This window comes from Sciurus vulgaris, assembly GCF_902686455.1.
Source record: "Sciurus vulgaris genome assembly, chromosome: 5".
Classification (NCBI taxonomy): domain Eukaryota; kingdom Metazoa; phylum Chordata; class Mammalia; order Rodentia; family Sciuridae; genus Sciurus; species Sciurus vulgaris.
In genome coordinates, this window is record NC_136465.1 from 81,756,816 (window position 1) to 81,770,443 (window position 13,628).

A 13,628-nucleotide genomic window follows, 5' to 3' on the forward strand; every position below is an offset into this window, starting at 1 on the left:
CGTGGCACATGCCTATAATCCCAGTGACTTGGGATGTTGAGGCAGGAGGATGACAAGTTTGAGGCCAGTTTTGGCAATTCAGCAAGACCCTCAGCATTTTAGTGAGAACCTGTCTTGAAACAAAAATTAAAAGAGCTGGGATATAGCTCAGTGGTAAAACACCCCTGGGTTTAATCCCCAGAACCAAAAAAAAAAAAAAAGAAAGGAAAAGAGAAAGCAAGTGGCTCAGTGTTGGTATTTGAAGATGTTCAACCAGAGTTGCCAACATGAAAAAGAAAATCACGAAAGAGAAGATTACAAGTGGGAAGGTCTTCAAAGAACAGAGGCGGTATGGGGAGGGACAGACATGGAATTAGTGGAGCAGGAGTGGGGAGGGGGCTGGAGGTCCAGCACCCAGAGGTGCACCTTCCCAGCTTGTTCTAGCCTGCAGAGAAACCCTTGAGAATTACATGTGAGTTGGAACCCCAGAAATGAGAACAAGTCATTGATCAATACCCAATAAATAGGCACCATATTTTTATTAGAGTTTTATAGTTATACATAGTAGTTGGGTTCATCCTGACAAACTCATACGTGCATGTATATTGCTTTCAGTTCATGATCCTCCCCTTTTTCTTCTCTCTTTTCCCTCCCATCCTCCCTCCCCTCTCCCATTCTCCTTCCTCTATTCAACTTCCTTTCACACTTGTCTATTAATTTATATTTGATTGGTTCTTTTTATGATTCTATCCTTCCCTCCCCCTTTCCTTTATTTTACTCTAGCTTCTGCACATGAGAGAAAACATTTGACCTTTGAGTTTCTGAATTTGGCTTATTTCACTTAGCATGATGTTCTCCATTTTCATCCATTAAGATGCACCATTTGATAGTTTGTTCTGTACACTAGCATGTGCGGAAATACAATAATAGCACTCAATTCCAATGGTAAAAAACAAGCCAAGAGTGGAGACATTCCCTAAGATGCCGGCCTGGCACCAGTGAAGTTAATTTGGCAATGATTTTCACTTGGGAAAGAGAAATGAAGGGAGGAGCTGCAGCCTCTGCCAAACCTAACAGTCTGAAAAGTAGACTGTGCAACTAGGGAGGCCTCGGGGCAACACCAGCTGCAGATGAGCTCAGTAGGGTGAGGCCCAAAGGGAGGCCACAAACTCCTCTGGGGAAAAGGTGGCAGAGGGCACATCCTCTAATGTCACTGCAAAGTCAGCCACATGCGCAGTCAGAGGACCTCAAAGGGGGCAGAGGATGGATCAGGTTTGGGTCTGGAGGTAGGGACTGGATTGGGCTGCGTGGATACTGCACCACTTTCTAGTGGTTATTTATCTCTTGAAGTCTCAGTTTCCTCATCTGTAAAAATAAATAGAGTAACCAACAACTTTCTGTAAAGATGAGAAAAAACAAACTAAAGTGGTTAAAAAGAAACTATTCCTTCTGATGATTATTCTATGATGCATTTTAGTGTTAGAAAAAAAAATCCTACCCTGTAAAGATACAGATTTAATTTTGTTTAGTAAGCAAATAAGCTTCAAATAAATACCAAAACAGGGAACTATTTATTCCCCTGAACTGGACTTGTCTTTCTCAGCCTGTTGTTGGTGTACAATGACCATACACACCCCTTTTGTCATTTGTGGGGTATCCTTTTAACATTAGGAGCCAGTTGTAACTCTTAAGGGAAACCTGAGCTACACCAGCAATTACAGATGTGAAGGGAGATAGAGGTTCTAACCTTTGTTCCCTCTGTGGATTCCTTTGAGAACATGATGAAAGCTGAGGACATTTTTCTCAAGAAAATTGCACCCGCCTTCCTGAAAGCAAAGGAGAGGGCTTCTCTTCTTGAAGCTCCTCTTTGGATTCTAGTTTTTGTGTGTGTGTGTTGGGGTGATTGACTCCAGGTGTCTTAGTCTGCTGGAGTTGTAATAAAAAAGTACCATAACTTGAGTGAGATTTTTTTTCCCTCACTGTTCTGGGGGCTAGAAGTCCTAGATCAGGGTGCCAGTGTGGTTGGGTTCTGGAAAGGATGCTTCCCGATTTGTAGACAGCTGCTATCTTGCTGTGTACGCACATGGCCTCTTCTTTTTTGTGAGAAGGAGGACAGAAGGAGCAAGTTCTCTGATGTGTCTTCTTAATAAGGATACTAATGCCATGGTGAGGATCCTGCCCTTGTGACCTTGTCTGACCCTCATCACCTCCCAGAGGCCCCACCTCCCAACATGATCAAAGGGAGACTTGGGGTTTCAACATAGGAATTTTAGCAGGGACACAATTCAGCTCATGGAACCAGTTCATGAGCCCTGCAGTACTGAAAACAGGGAGACTGCAGGTTCTCTGAGAACATCCACATTTTTTTTTTCTTTTTTTCCTATTTTTTGGTGAGCAGGAGTAAACAATATAGAATAAAATAAAAAGTCAGGAGGAAAGAGTTCAGGATGCTGTATAGTAATCTGGAGACATGCTGGTCTTGGCTCCCCGGTCAAGTAGAACTGAAACCTAAGACATGTCACTTGGTCTGTCTGAACTTCAGTTCTCCCATTGGTTAGGTTATTCTTACCTGATGTACTGTTCATTGACATCACATAAAGGGTCGGACCCTATGCTAAGTGTCCCCTTCGACCTTTTCCCTCAATATATTTACCAATCTGTTTAAAAAGCAAAGCAGGAACCATTATTTCCATTTTATAGATAAAGAAACTGAGTCATAGGAGGTTAAGTACATGGTCTAAGGTTACCTAGCTAGTGAACAGTGATTGCTATTCATGCTTAGCCAAGTCTGGGTTTTTGCTCTACACAGTTGTATTGACATTGTAGTTGTTGAGAATCACACAGGACAAAATGTAGAAAAGTCGTTTGAATACTATGAAGCATTATCTTTCTTTCTGCACACAACACACACAGAGCTTTGTTATTATTTTGTGGGAAGACAGCCATACTTCTTTGTAATGGGAAAATAAGATTCACATAGAATTCTGAAGTTCTTTCTCAGAGGTTTAAGGACATACCTTGGTTATGGGAAACCAAATAATTGTACCTGGAAATACTTGGGGCCTTCATCTTTAGCAAGACAAGACAGCCTGGTCTCTGGCTTCCTCTGCGGATGTCTTCTCTTTTCAATACTTGCCTTTGTTGGTGCCTATTTACACTGATCACTCCCAAGGCCACACCTAGCAGCTTCTTGAAAAGATGTATCCAGCAGTTGTGGTTTAGAGTTGTATAAGAGAAATAAGGAAATGAATAGCAGGTGAATATAAGAGCCTAGGAGCAGCCTTGTTCTGCGGCCTGCCTGCCACAGGCTGGGGGAGTTTAGGCGCTGCCCCCCACAGGGTGTCCCTGATGGAGGGGGCCTTGGGCACCAGTTCAGTCTCCACAGGAGTTTCACTCTGGTTTGGGTTTGTGTTTTCCTTGAAATTATCCAGTTAATCTGTCAGTATCCAGTGTGCTTTGGTGCCACTGGACCATCTCTGGGAAAAGGATGACCAGACTCAGAGTGGCCTGGGGACTGGAAAACAGACTGAGGACCCTTCTCATCCCATGGCCTGTGAGACTCCAAGCCCTCGTCCTCTTGGCTGTGTTCTTTGGTACCCCCACCAACACACTGCATTAGATTTAGCTGCCAAAGGAATGGGCAGCACAGGGTGATGATCTGCCAGGTTTCTCACCCAGGATGGAGGACTTAGGACATTTCAGTGAAAAGTTTGTTGATTTGGGTGCAGTCCTTTTATCATTGATTTGGTTTCATCTGAAACTCTACCCATACCTGGCTCATAGTAGGTTTTATGCAAGATTGTAGAAAGGATGCATGAATAATTCTCCATCCTACTCTGAAGGGGAGCTGATACATAGTAGGCCTTCAGTTGATATTTGGTTCTCATCTCTTTCTTCTTCCAGTGCCTCTTTCTTACTTTTCCTGATAAATCAAGAAATCATGATGGAGCCTGAATTAAAGAACATGCTGTATTTAAAAAAGTCCAGGAAAGTCTGTATTGGAAAGCCAAATATTTCAGGAGAGAATTAACTGAACTTCTTATAGTAGGAAAGCTTTTCTAGGTTCCACTAAAATTCTGGACAGTTACTTTTCTTCTAAAGATTGGAATCTGCCCCTTTAAGGACCTGGGGAGATCTGGGGTGCTTGGGAAGTAGGTTTGTTGGAAAACAGTTTTAGAAGTCAAGGGGTTCCCTGAATTTTTGAGATTCGGAAGCTCCCCAGTCCATGTAAGTAGAAATGTCCTACTCCTCTCACCTTATTTTATTTGCTGGGGGATAAATTTTGGGTCTTGAAGGCAGAGGAAGGAATTTGTAATTCTAGATGGGGATCTAAATGGATCATCACTTGTGAATAGTTGTCGGGGGGGACCTATTTCTTCAAACATGTGGAAGATGGTGCTGTAGAGAATAAAAACAGGTGGAGAACATCATTTGTGCTCCAGTGGAATTTTCCACTTGGATAAATGATGATTTATTCCAAACTTCTCTAGGGATTGACAAATTCATGTTAATTTCCACACCTTAGTCTGGCATAGTGGTGTACAGCTCAACCCCAGAAAATCAGGAAGCTGAGGCGGGAGGATCCTAAGTTTGAGGCCAGTCTGGACAACTTAGACCCTGTCTCAAAATTAAACAAACAAACAAACAAACAAACAAACAAACAAATAAATAAAAAAGAAAGGAAGAAAAAAGAAAAATAAAAAAAAATTTCTATATTTTAATATATGATGTACAACCAAATTCCTGCTTCCCCATGAAAGTATTCCAGTTCACCAGTGCAGTCGTGCTGGTACCCGTGACTTAACTGTAAATAAGAAGGAAAAGCTGTGGTAAAGTACTTCTATAATTCTTTTGGAAAGGTAGCAGGTGATAATATTTTATGAGATCATCCTAGTTTCAAATAGTCTCCCCACAATAGCCTTTAAAATGTCCCATAAATTTTGTATTTGGGTCTTTCTATCTTTAAAACTGCATTTTGCACTTTGTGTTGGTGGCATCAAAGCTGGTAGTCCATGTCTCATTTTGTTTTTAATTAAAAAAATAGGGTCATTTAAAGAAGAATTTGGTAATAAGGGCCCTAGTTGTTTCTTGATAACAAATGTAACAAAGAAATACATTTTCAATTCTATCCAAAGCCCCAAAGCCTTGGGATGGACCTGGATTCTATTTCTTTCTTTAGTGGCCCACATTCAATCCATTAACAAATTACTGGCTTAATCCTCAGAATTACTCAGAATCTGGCCACTTTTTCTACTTCCAGGCACCACCACCTTCAAACAAGCACTTCTTGCTGTCCTGAAAATGAAGTCACTGTTGGGAATGAACCCAAAGCCTCCCACCAATAAAGGTGGTGGTGGGTGGGGCAACCCGCCTTGACCCAGTCCAGGACAGAAGACTCCTCCAAGGCCTATGCTCAGGATGGTGCCAGTGTACTAAATGTAAGAGAGGGATAGGAAGGACCCACTGTAGACTGTCACCTCCTGGAGGAAGCCACGCCTGCCCTCCCTGCTGGTACTCCTGTTCCCAAGGGCAAGGATCTACGGGCCCCATCCTAGCAGCTCCCTTATTAATTGCAATGGACTTGCCAGTCTTTCTGTACTTTCCCTTAGCTTAGCTTTTCTCTCCACCACTCTCACCCCACCAGTGTGGGATGGGAAGCCAGAGTGAAAGAAAAGGAGGTGGCCACTCTCTGGAGGCTCCCAGTCAAAGCAAGGTAAAGGCCAAAGCAAAGTTCCCCATGGGGTCCAGAGTGGCTCAGCAAGAACACTCTTCAGAACTGTAGTTGGATAATAGCCAGAACAGGTCATTCCTCCCCCTCCAGTGGCTTCCCACCTCGGCCTCATAGGAGTAAAAGCAAACGTTCCCCACTTCCTCCCTGACCTGCCTCCTTCCCCTCTCCCTTTGTCCTCCTCTCCAGTATGCCAAGCAGAGGCCCCTACACTGCTGTGCCCTTCCTAGGTGCCTCTCCCTAGATATCCACTGGCTCACTCCATGACTACCTCCAGGTCTCTGCCTAAACGTTCCCTTCTCACATAGGGATTCCCTGGACACCCTACGTAACAGCATCTATTCCTCCCAACCCCAGTGCGCCCCACTTTCTATATTCAGCTCAATTTATCTTGATTATCTTGATTATTATCTTGATTATTGTCCTCCACTAACTTGGGGACAGTTTGTTCATGGTGGAATCCCTGCCTCCTAGAAGAGGGCATGGTACAGAGAAATATTCAATATATATTTGTAGAATGAATAAATATCCTAGTCCAAATCAGGAAGTGAAGAGCAAACAAGTAGGAGTATGGGTAATCATAGAACCCTAAATATTCAGATTTCTAAACCACATTTCCAAAATAGCTTCTCATTGAGTTAAATTCCCAGTACAAAAAACCAAAAAGCCAAAAACAAAGATGAGAACAAAAACCAAAAAACCCTCCAAATGAAATAGCTTCTTATGTCTGAAAAGAACACCAGATCATTTTTAGATCAGGGTCTTTTCCTGAAATGCCACCCCTCACCTTCCCCATGGACTGGTTCTATCATCCATCCTTCAGTTTCCTTGGAATTCTACTCTTAGTGATTAATTTTTTAAGTATTACATATGACCTCTTTAAAAGGCCTTTTTTCTTTTGAAATCAACTTTACTGATATGTGATTTATATACAATAAAGTTCACCCATTTTAAGAGTACCATTTGTCCAGTTTTGAAATGCATCCAGCTATGTAACAGCTGCCACAATGAAGGTATAGAACATGTCCGTCACCCTGAGGAACTTCCTTGTGTCCCTTTGCAGGAAACCCTCAGGCTCCACCCCTTGCTGCAGACAATTACTCACATACTTTGTCATCACAGATTAGTTTTGCCTGTTTTATAATTGGAAGCGTATAGTATGTCTATAGTGTGTACTTTTTATTCTGTTGCTTGTTTATTCTTTTGAGAGTAATCCTTATTGCTGTGTTCATTCCTATATATTACTCAATAGAATCAATGGGCTCTCTTTTTTTTTGTACCGAGGATAGAACCCAGGGGTGTTTAACAACTGAGCCATATCCCCAGTCCTTGCTATTTTTTTATTTTGAGACAGGGTTTCCCTAAGTTGCTGAGGGTCTTGCTAAGTTGCTGAGGCTGACTTTGAACTTGTGATCCTACTGCCTAAGTCTCCTGAGTTGCTGGGATTACAGGTGTGCACCACGGTGCCAGAATGCCTCTTTTTTTAATAGAAAATATTCCCAGGAGGGACAACTGGCAATTCTTTCAGTCCTTTAATGCTTTAGTATTTAGCATGAATGTGAATATGTTTATTTATTTAATTATTTAAGCTGAGCCACATATCATGGTATAGAGGTGTCTGGGTATAGAAGTGAGGGAGAGGCCTTGACCAAAGGTAGGCACTGAAATGCAATTTTGGCAGCTCCATTGCTTGTCTTTTTGCAAACAGACTCAAAGAGTTACCTTCCTTAATGAGACTCTGTCTCCAAAAAAAAAAAAGAGACGGGCTTAGTGGTTAAGCACCCTGGGTTCAATTTCCAGTATGCCCCCAAAAGAGCTACCCTCCTACCTTCAATTCAAGAATTTCAAGAGTAAGCAAATGAATATTCCTGAATATCCCCTATGTGCTAGATGTAATTGTACTTGATGCCCCATAACCCTGTGGATTGAGCATTATGAATGCCACTTTTTTCGGATAAGGAGATAGGCCACTGATGGAGCTGTTAAGTAGGATTCAGGTCAGTTCTTCCTAACTCCTTAAAATTCATTTCAATATACTGCCTCTAGGTTAGGCACAAACAAGGAGAACAGACTGGTTTGTGGGGACTGACCAGATATGAGGTGGAGATAAGAGTGGCCCTGGGCACAATGTGACCTTCCTGGCCACTGACTCTCCTCCCTGGTCTGGACACAGCTTCAGAGAGATGGAGAGAGAAGTCCATCTGATAACTGGTTGCATTATTTTGTCCTGAAGAGTGGGAAGAGGTGAATCCTGCAGCTGCATTGGGTTTCATGTCACTGAACCAGTCTGAACACTTTATGGGATTCTCTGACCCAGGCTTGGGCTGGCTGGAGCTCCTCTTGGAACCAAAACCTCCATTGGAATGAAGACCCTGGGAATGAGCACATCTTAAAGTCAGTCCCAGAAAAGGCAAGAAAGTCCTGGCTGTAACCAGAGCATTTTTTAAATAGCCTGATAAGGAGAGGCTCAAGAGAGGCAGAGTTGGTGGCTGGCCAGTGTGCTGACCGCAAGTGCCGGTTCCCTGCAGACTGCATTCCGAGGCTTCAAGTGTCATCTCTCGCTCTGTGCCTGTTTGTCCCTTGCATACTCCACTCCTCTCCCACCTGGTGGAGGTGGGGAGCCAAAACCAAGGCCACTTGGAGATTAAGCTCTGGAGACTCCTGCTTTGCTAGGTGGGCTCTCTTAGCATTTTACATAACCTGCCACTACATGCAAACATTGCCCACATTTCAGAGGTGCCTGCGTTGGTTTGGTAGGACTGCTGCAACAAAGCACACACCAACAAACAGAATTCTTAAGGCAACAGAAATATATTCTCTTGGTTTCTGAGGCTGGAAGTCTGTATTCACAGTGTCAGCAGGGGTCTGCAAGCTGGAAGCTCTGTCTAGAGAAATGGTCCTGTGCCTCCTGCCTGCCTTTCTGGTGGTTGCCCTCAGTCCTTTGGTGTTCCTTGGCTTTTGACTGTACAACTCCAGCCTCTGCCTCTGTCTCCCATGGTCTTCTTCTCTAAGTGTTGATCTCTTCTGCCTATGTATATCTCTGTGTCCTCTTTTTTTCAGTACTGGGGATTGAACTCAGGGATGCTCTACCATTGAATTACATTCCCAGCCCCTGTCCCCATCACTTTTTAAACATTATTTTCTATTTTGAGACAGGGTCTCACTAAGTTGTCAAGGCTGGCCTTGAACTTGCAATCCTCCTGCCTCATCCTCCTGAGTAGCTGGAATTACACATGTGCACTACCACAACCTGGCTGTGTCCTTTTCATATAAAGGCACCAGTATTGGATTTAGGGCCACTAGAGTGACTCATCATCTTGCATATCACGTCATATCCCCTGTTGCAGGCTTTCAATATCCATCTGCCTCTAAGATGAGTCTGGGACTACAAAGTCAAGTCCACTCATCTAGCTTCATCTCCACACTTAGTTCTCACACTTTATCAATGGCCAGGGCTGTTCCTGCCTCTGTGCCTTTGCACATTCTGCTCCCTCTGCCTGAAATGCCCTTCTTATTCCTCATCCTTTTCCCTTCTCCATCTGTAAAACTCATCCTAATCCTTTAGTCCTTCCTTCTTTGTGGGGTACACCCTGAACTCTGCAATGAATTCTTCCTGTGGCCTTTGGTGCCTGCTGTGGTCCTTATGTGTTCCTCTAACACAATGAATTGATTTCTCCTTGATTCCTGTCTATTTCTCTGCCAGATTGAGCTCCTTTAAAGGTAATTTCTTTTGATATTCAATTACACAGAAGATCATCCACAGATACAAATGACTGAATAAATATGTAAATTTCTTTCAGGGAATGGAGACCAAATAGGGTTTTTCCCATTCTTCTGTGATATTTCCTATAATGCTTGGCGTGTAGTTGACTTCAAATGCTTCCTGTATTGTTTAGTATAAAAGAGCCACATTACTAGGAACCTAGTGGGGGCTGTGGTTCCCTGACATTGGCAGTTCCAAAAGAGTTAGAGGAAACAATTGAGCTATCTCCCCAGCCCTAGATACTTCTTAAATGAGAATTCATTGAGGTCAGGGAGGGAGACAGGCAGCTCCTTCCTTCTTGCTAGTGAAGAAGTAAAGGGAGAAAAAGAGTCTGAGGCCTGAGGTTCTGTGGCCCCCAATCCTAGAGTAGCATTGGTAAAGAGGTCAGGTGAAGACATTGATAGAGCTGTCTGAGTCCTGAGCTGGAGTGGGGCCGTGGTGGCCATGTTTGGTGGGATGTTGGTAAGGGAGGTGTCAGCAGGGACTGGGCTCTGAGACCTTCAGACTGAGGCAGAGCTAGGACCATCCTCAAAGAACTTGAGACCCCCTAGCTGGCCTTGTAGCAGAGGGAAGGGCTGCCCCAGAGTCAGAGGAGCCTCTCTGTTAGGGGGACAGGCACCTTTGTTGTGGGCTCTCTCATCTCCTCTCCTCATTTCCAGTCAGGTGAGCTTCCCTTCTGTGATGCTCACCCATGCTGCCTGTCACCAGATAACATTCAAAGGAGGACAGCTGAAGTTGAAGGAAGCCTGGGTTTCCAGACTCCCTTTATAATCTTTCTTCCATCGATTTCCCAGGGTCCTGTATTAGCTTTTTGTCACTATAACCAAATACCTGATACAGGTATTTTATACATGTGCAACACACACACATACACACACATATATATTTTGGTACAGGACTGAACCTAGGGGGTGCTTTAACACAGAGTTATATCCCCAGATTTATTTATTTTTATTTTGAGGCAGGGTTTGATCAAGTTGCCTTGGCTGTTCTCTACTTTGTGATCCTCTTGCCTTAGCCTCCCTAGTAGCTGGGATTAGAGGTGTGCACTATCACTACTGGCTACAGGCTAACATTATAAAGAAAAGAAGTTTATTTAGCTTCCATTTCTGGAGGTTTAAAGTCCAAACAGCATACACAGACTCTGGTGAGGGTCTCATGCCCTGGGCTATATCATCTCATGGTGAATTGCAACAGTGTGAGCACCTGTGCAGAAGCAAGCCATCTAAGCTGGAGTCAGGAAGCAGAGAGAGGAAGGGGCCAGGTTCACTTCTTTCATTATAACCCTGAATCCTTTCCAAGGGCAGGGTCCCCAGTAACTTCCCACTAGGCCCTACCTGTGTATGTATGTTACTGGGGATTAAACCCAGGGGCATTCTGCCATGGAGCAACATTATACCACCCTTGTTTATTTTTTGAGACAGAATCTAATTAAATTGCTGACTGCCTCCCAAGTAGCTGGGTAACTGGACTTCACGTATGTACCACATAGCCCAGAAGCTATTAAAGGTCCCACCATCTCCCAACACATCACACTGCAGATGGAGTTTCCAACAAAGGACCCTTGGGGGACACACTCGAACCATTTGCAAACAATAGCAAGCCCTCAACTTTTAGCAGACAAGAGACCCAGGAAATGAACTATCCCATTTACTGGCTCCTTCCCTTTTTCCCTCAGGAGCATCTTAATATCACTCAACTATTTCACCCTCCCTTTATCCTTCTTACCTCCCACATATCCAGATCAATGAACTCAGGTTCGGGGCTAAGACTAAGAGAGGCAGGCAAGGGGCCCAAGGCCACAGAACTGAAGGAGGTACCCACTCACAGGGTGTGAAGTGCCTCTTCTAAACTCGGTGTTCTAGATGCTCACTGGCCTGACTCTCATCCAGATTTTGTTCTGGCTCTGTGCACCTGTAAAGGGGTGGGAAGAGAAAAAGAAGTTCAGAGGCGGGTAGAAGAGAGAGTGCTAAAAGAACAAGGTGGATATTCAAAGTCAATGGCAAAGTGAAGAATGGTGACAGCAGATAGTATTTCAGAACAAGCATCCCCACCCCATCTCTCTCTCACAACCCTTAGACCAGCCAGCCAGACATCATCCAGAGAATAATGAACAACAGGAAAAATAAAAAACACTCACCACACTCTCATTAGGTTTCCCAAGATTCTTGTCCTGTGAAGGGGGATGCAGAAGGAGAAGAAATCCCAGGACTCATGTCCCCTCTGCTTTTGCTTCTTCCTCAGACTTGATGTCTTTTGCTTGATGTCATGAACCTCACCCTGGACATAGTGATGTCCTAAAATGCCAGGGCTGGAAGAGACTTCAGAGACAACCCAACCCTGTTCAGATCAGAGTGGTAGCCACTGACCATCCACACTTGGCTTTTGAGTCCTTGATATGCAGCTGATTCAAAGCGACAATGTGCTGTAGGTATAAAATACTCACTGGGTTCTTAAGGATGTAGTTTGACAAAATAATGTAAAGTAGCTCAATAATATTTAAAAAGTTGATTACATGTTGAAATGATCCTATTTGTGATCTACTGGGTTAAATAAAATGTATAATTAAAATTAATTCCCTTTTTAAAAAAACTTCATTTAATGTGGTTGCTAAAATAAAACATTATGTATGTGGCTTGAATTATAGTTCTATTGTACAATGGTGATCTAGTTCAACTTCCTCCTCTAAGATGAGAAACCTGAGGTCTAGAGATAAGCCCTGACTTCCTGGATGGCATACACTAAAATGCACTGTCCTTTCCAGCCCCACCAACTTCTCAGTGGCCCCTCTGCCACTTGCGTCCCTGAGAGCCCTAGAAGTGGAGTTGGTGAGTTTGGAGATTCCTGGTCTGCAGCCTCAGGGGAAATGTTCCAAGACCCACGGCTGTGGTTTCTTGGGAGTGAAAACCTAACAAAAGTGGGATCATGGTCTCCAAAGAGTCACAGTTTTTCGTTTTGTTTTGGTGCTAAGGATTGAATCCAGGACCTTGTACCCACTAAGCACACAGTCACATTTTAAAAGCACTTTAAATTTAGGAAATTTAGGGGGAAGAAGTGAATAGAAATCTGGATAGCCTTAGGCCTTCCCCCATTAATTCATAAGCAAATTAATACAGGTTAGTTTACAAGATCTGCTGACTACCACCTTAAAACACAGTCTTAGGCCTCCTTCCCTCAAGGCAGTGGTGTAGAACCTTGCCCAGCTCTGACAGCAAGGGGCAGCCACTCCGGGATTGTTTGACAAGTCAACAAAGGCAAGTTTTGCAGGATTGGCTTGATAGTGAAAGAGGAGTGTGCAGTGGAGGGAGGGGGAACCGGACAACAGAGACAAATTCCTTTATTCCATAATTTTATCTGGTGTCCCCATTCCCATCAGCCTGCATTGTCAAGCTTTAGGGTAGGTAGTGAGGAAAGTAAAGAGATAATGATTTCTCAGCCCCAGGCAGGAAGCCAGTTTATCTGACTAAAGTTTTTTTCTCTTTTTGTTGGTACTGGGGATTGAACCCGGAGGTGCTCAGCCACAGAGCCACTTCACCAACACCTCTCACCCACCCCTTTTAAAATTTTATATTTTGAGGCAGGGTCTCCCTAAGTTGCTCCGGCTGGTCTCTTGCGATCCTCCTGCTTCAGTTCCCGAGATGCACTGTGCCCAGCATCTGGCCACAAGTGTTGACAAGTGTCCTTGCTGAACTGGACCAAGTGAAGAAGTCTTCCTTGACCTTTATCTCGCTTTGCCTGGATGCCCTAGAGGGTGGCCATCTCCTTTGCCTTCAGCCTGGCTTCCCATCCCGCAGAGGTGGGATAAGTGTGGAGAGAAAGTGCTAAGCTAAGGAAAAGTGCAGAAAGACTGACTAAATGTTCCACTGAAATTAACAAGAGAGCTGCTAGGATCTGGTCTATCGGTCCTTACCCTTGGGGGACAGGAGTACCAGCGGGGAGGGCGGGTGTGGTTTCCTCCAGACAGTGATAACCTGCAGGGCCCATAAGGAGCGGGTCCGCGCCGCGGCCGCTCTTTCACCCGGTGCTCTGGGAGTAGCCTGAGCGCAGGTCTTGCAGGAGTCTGATGCGCTGCGCTGGGCGAGGTGGGTCCCGCCCCGTTTCCCCCACCCCGCCCCCCAACCATTTCAAAAGTGACTGTGCTTCTGACGTCAGGAGTCT

The 13,628-nt window shown here is 44.3% G+C and overlaps 1 long non-coding RNA gene across 6 annotated transcripts; it reads right to left on the reverse strand.

Annotated features, from left to right (window-relative positions):
• Positions 1-463: 463 nt before the first annotated feature.
• LOC306661236 lies at positions 464-13,626 on the reverse strand. Of its 6 annotated transcripts, none has more exons than XR_013763831.1 (4): positions 11,611-13,362; positions 11,299-11,384; positions 3,752-8,079; positions 468-3,168 (listed from the first exon to the last, which is right to left on the reverse strand). It is a non-coding gene; the product is annotated as an uncharacterized lncRNA (long non-coding RNA). The 6 variants fall into 6 exon arrangements; XR_013763832.1 differs by lacking the exon at positions 468-3,168 and adding an exon at positions 13,381-13,626 and having other exon boundaries at positions 4,980-8,079; positions 11,611-13,245; XR_013763833.1 differs by lacking the exon at positions 468-3,168 and adding an exon at positions 13,381-13,567 and having other exon boundaries at positions 4,980-8,079; positions 11,611-11,895.
• Positions 13,627-13,628: the final 2 nt, after the last annotated feature.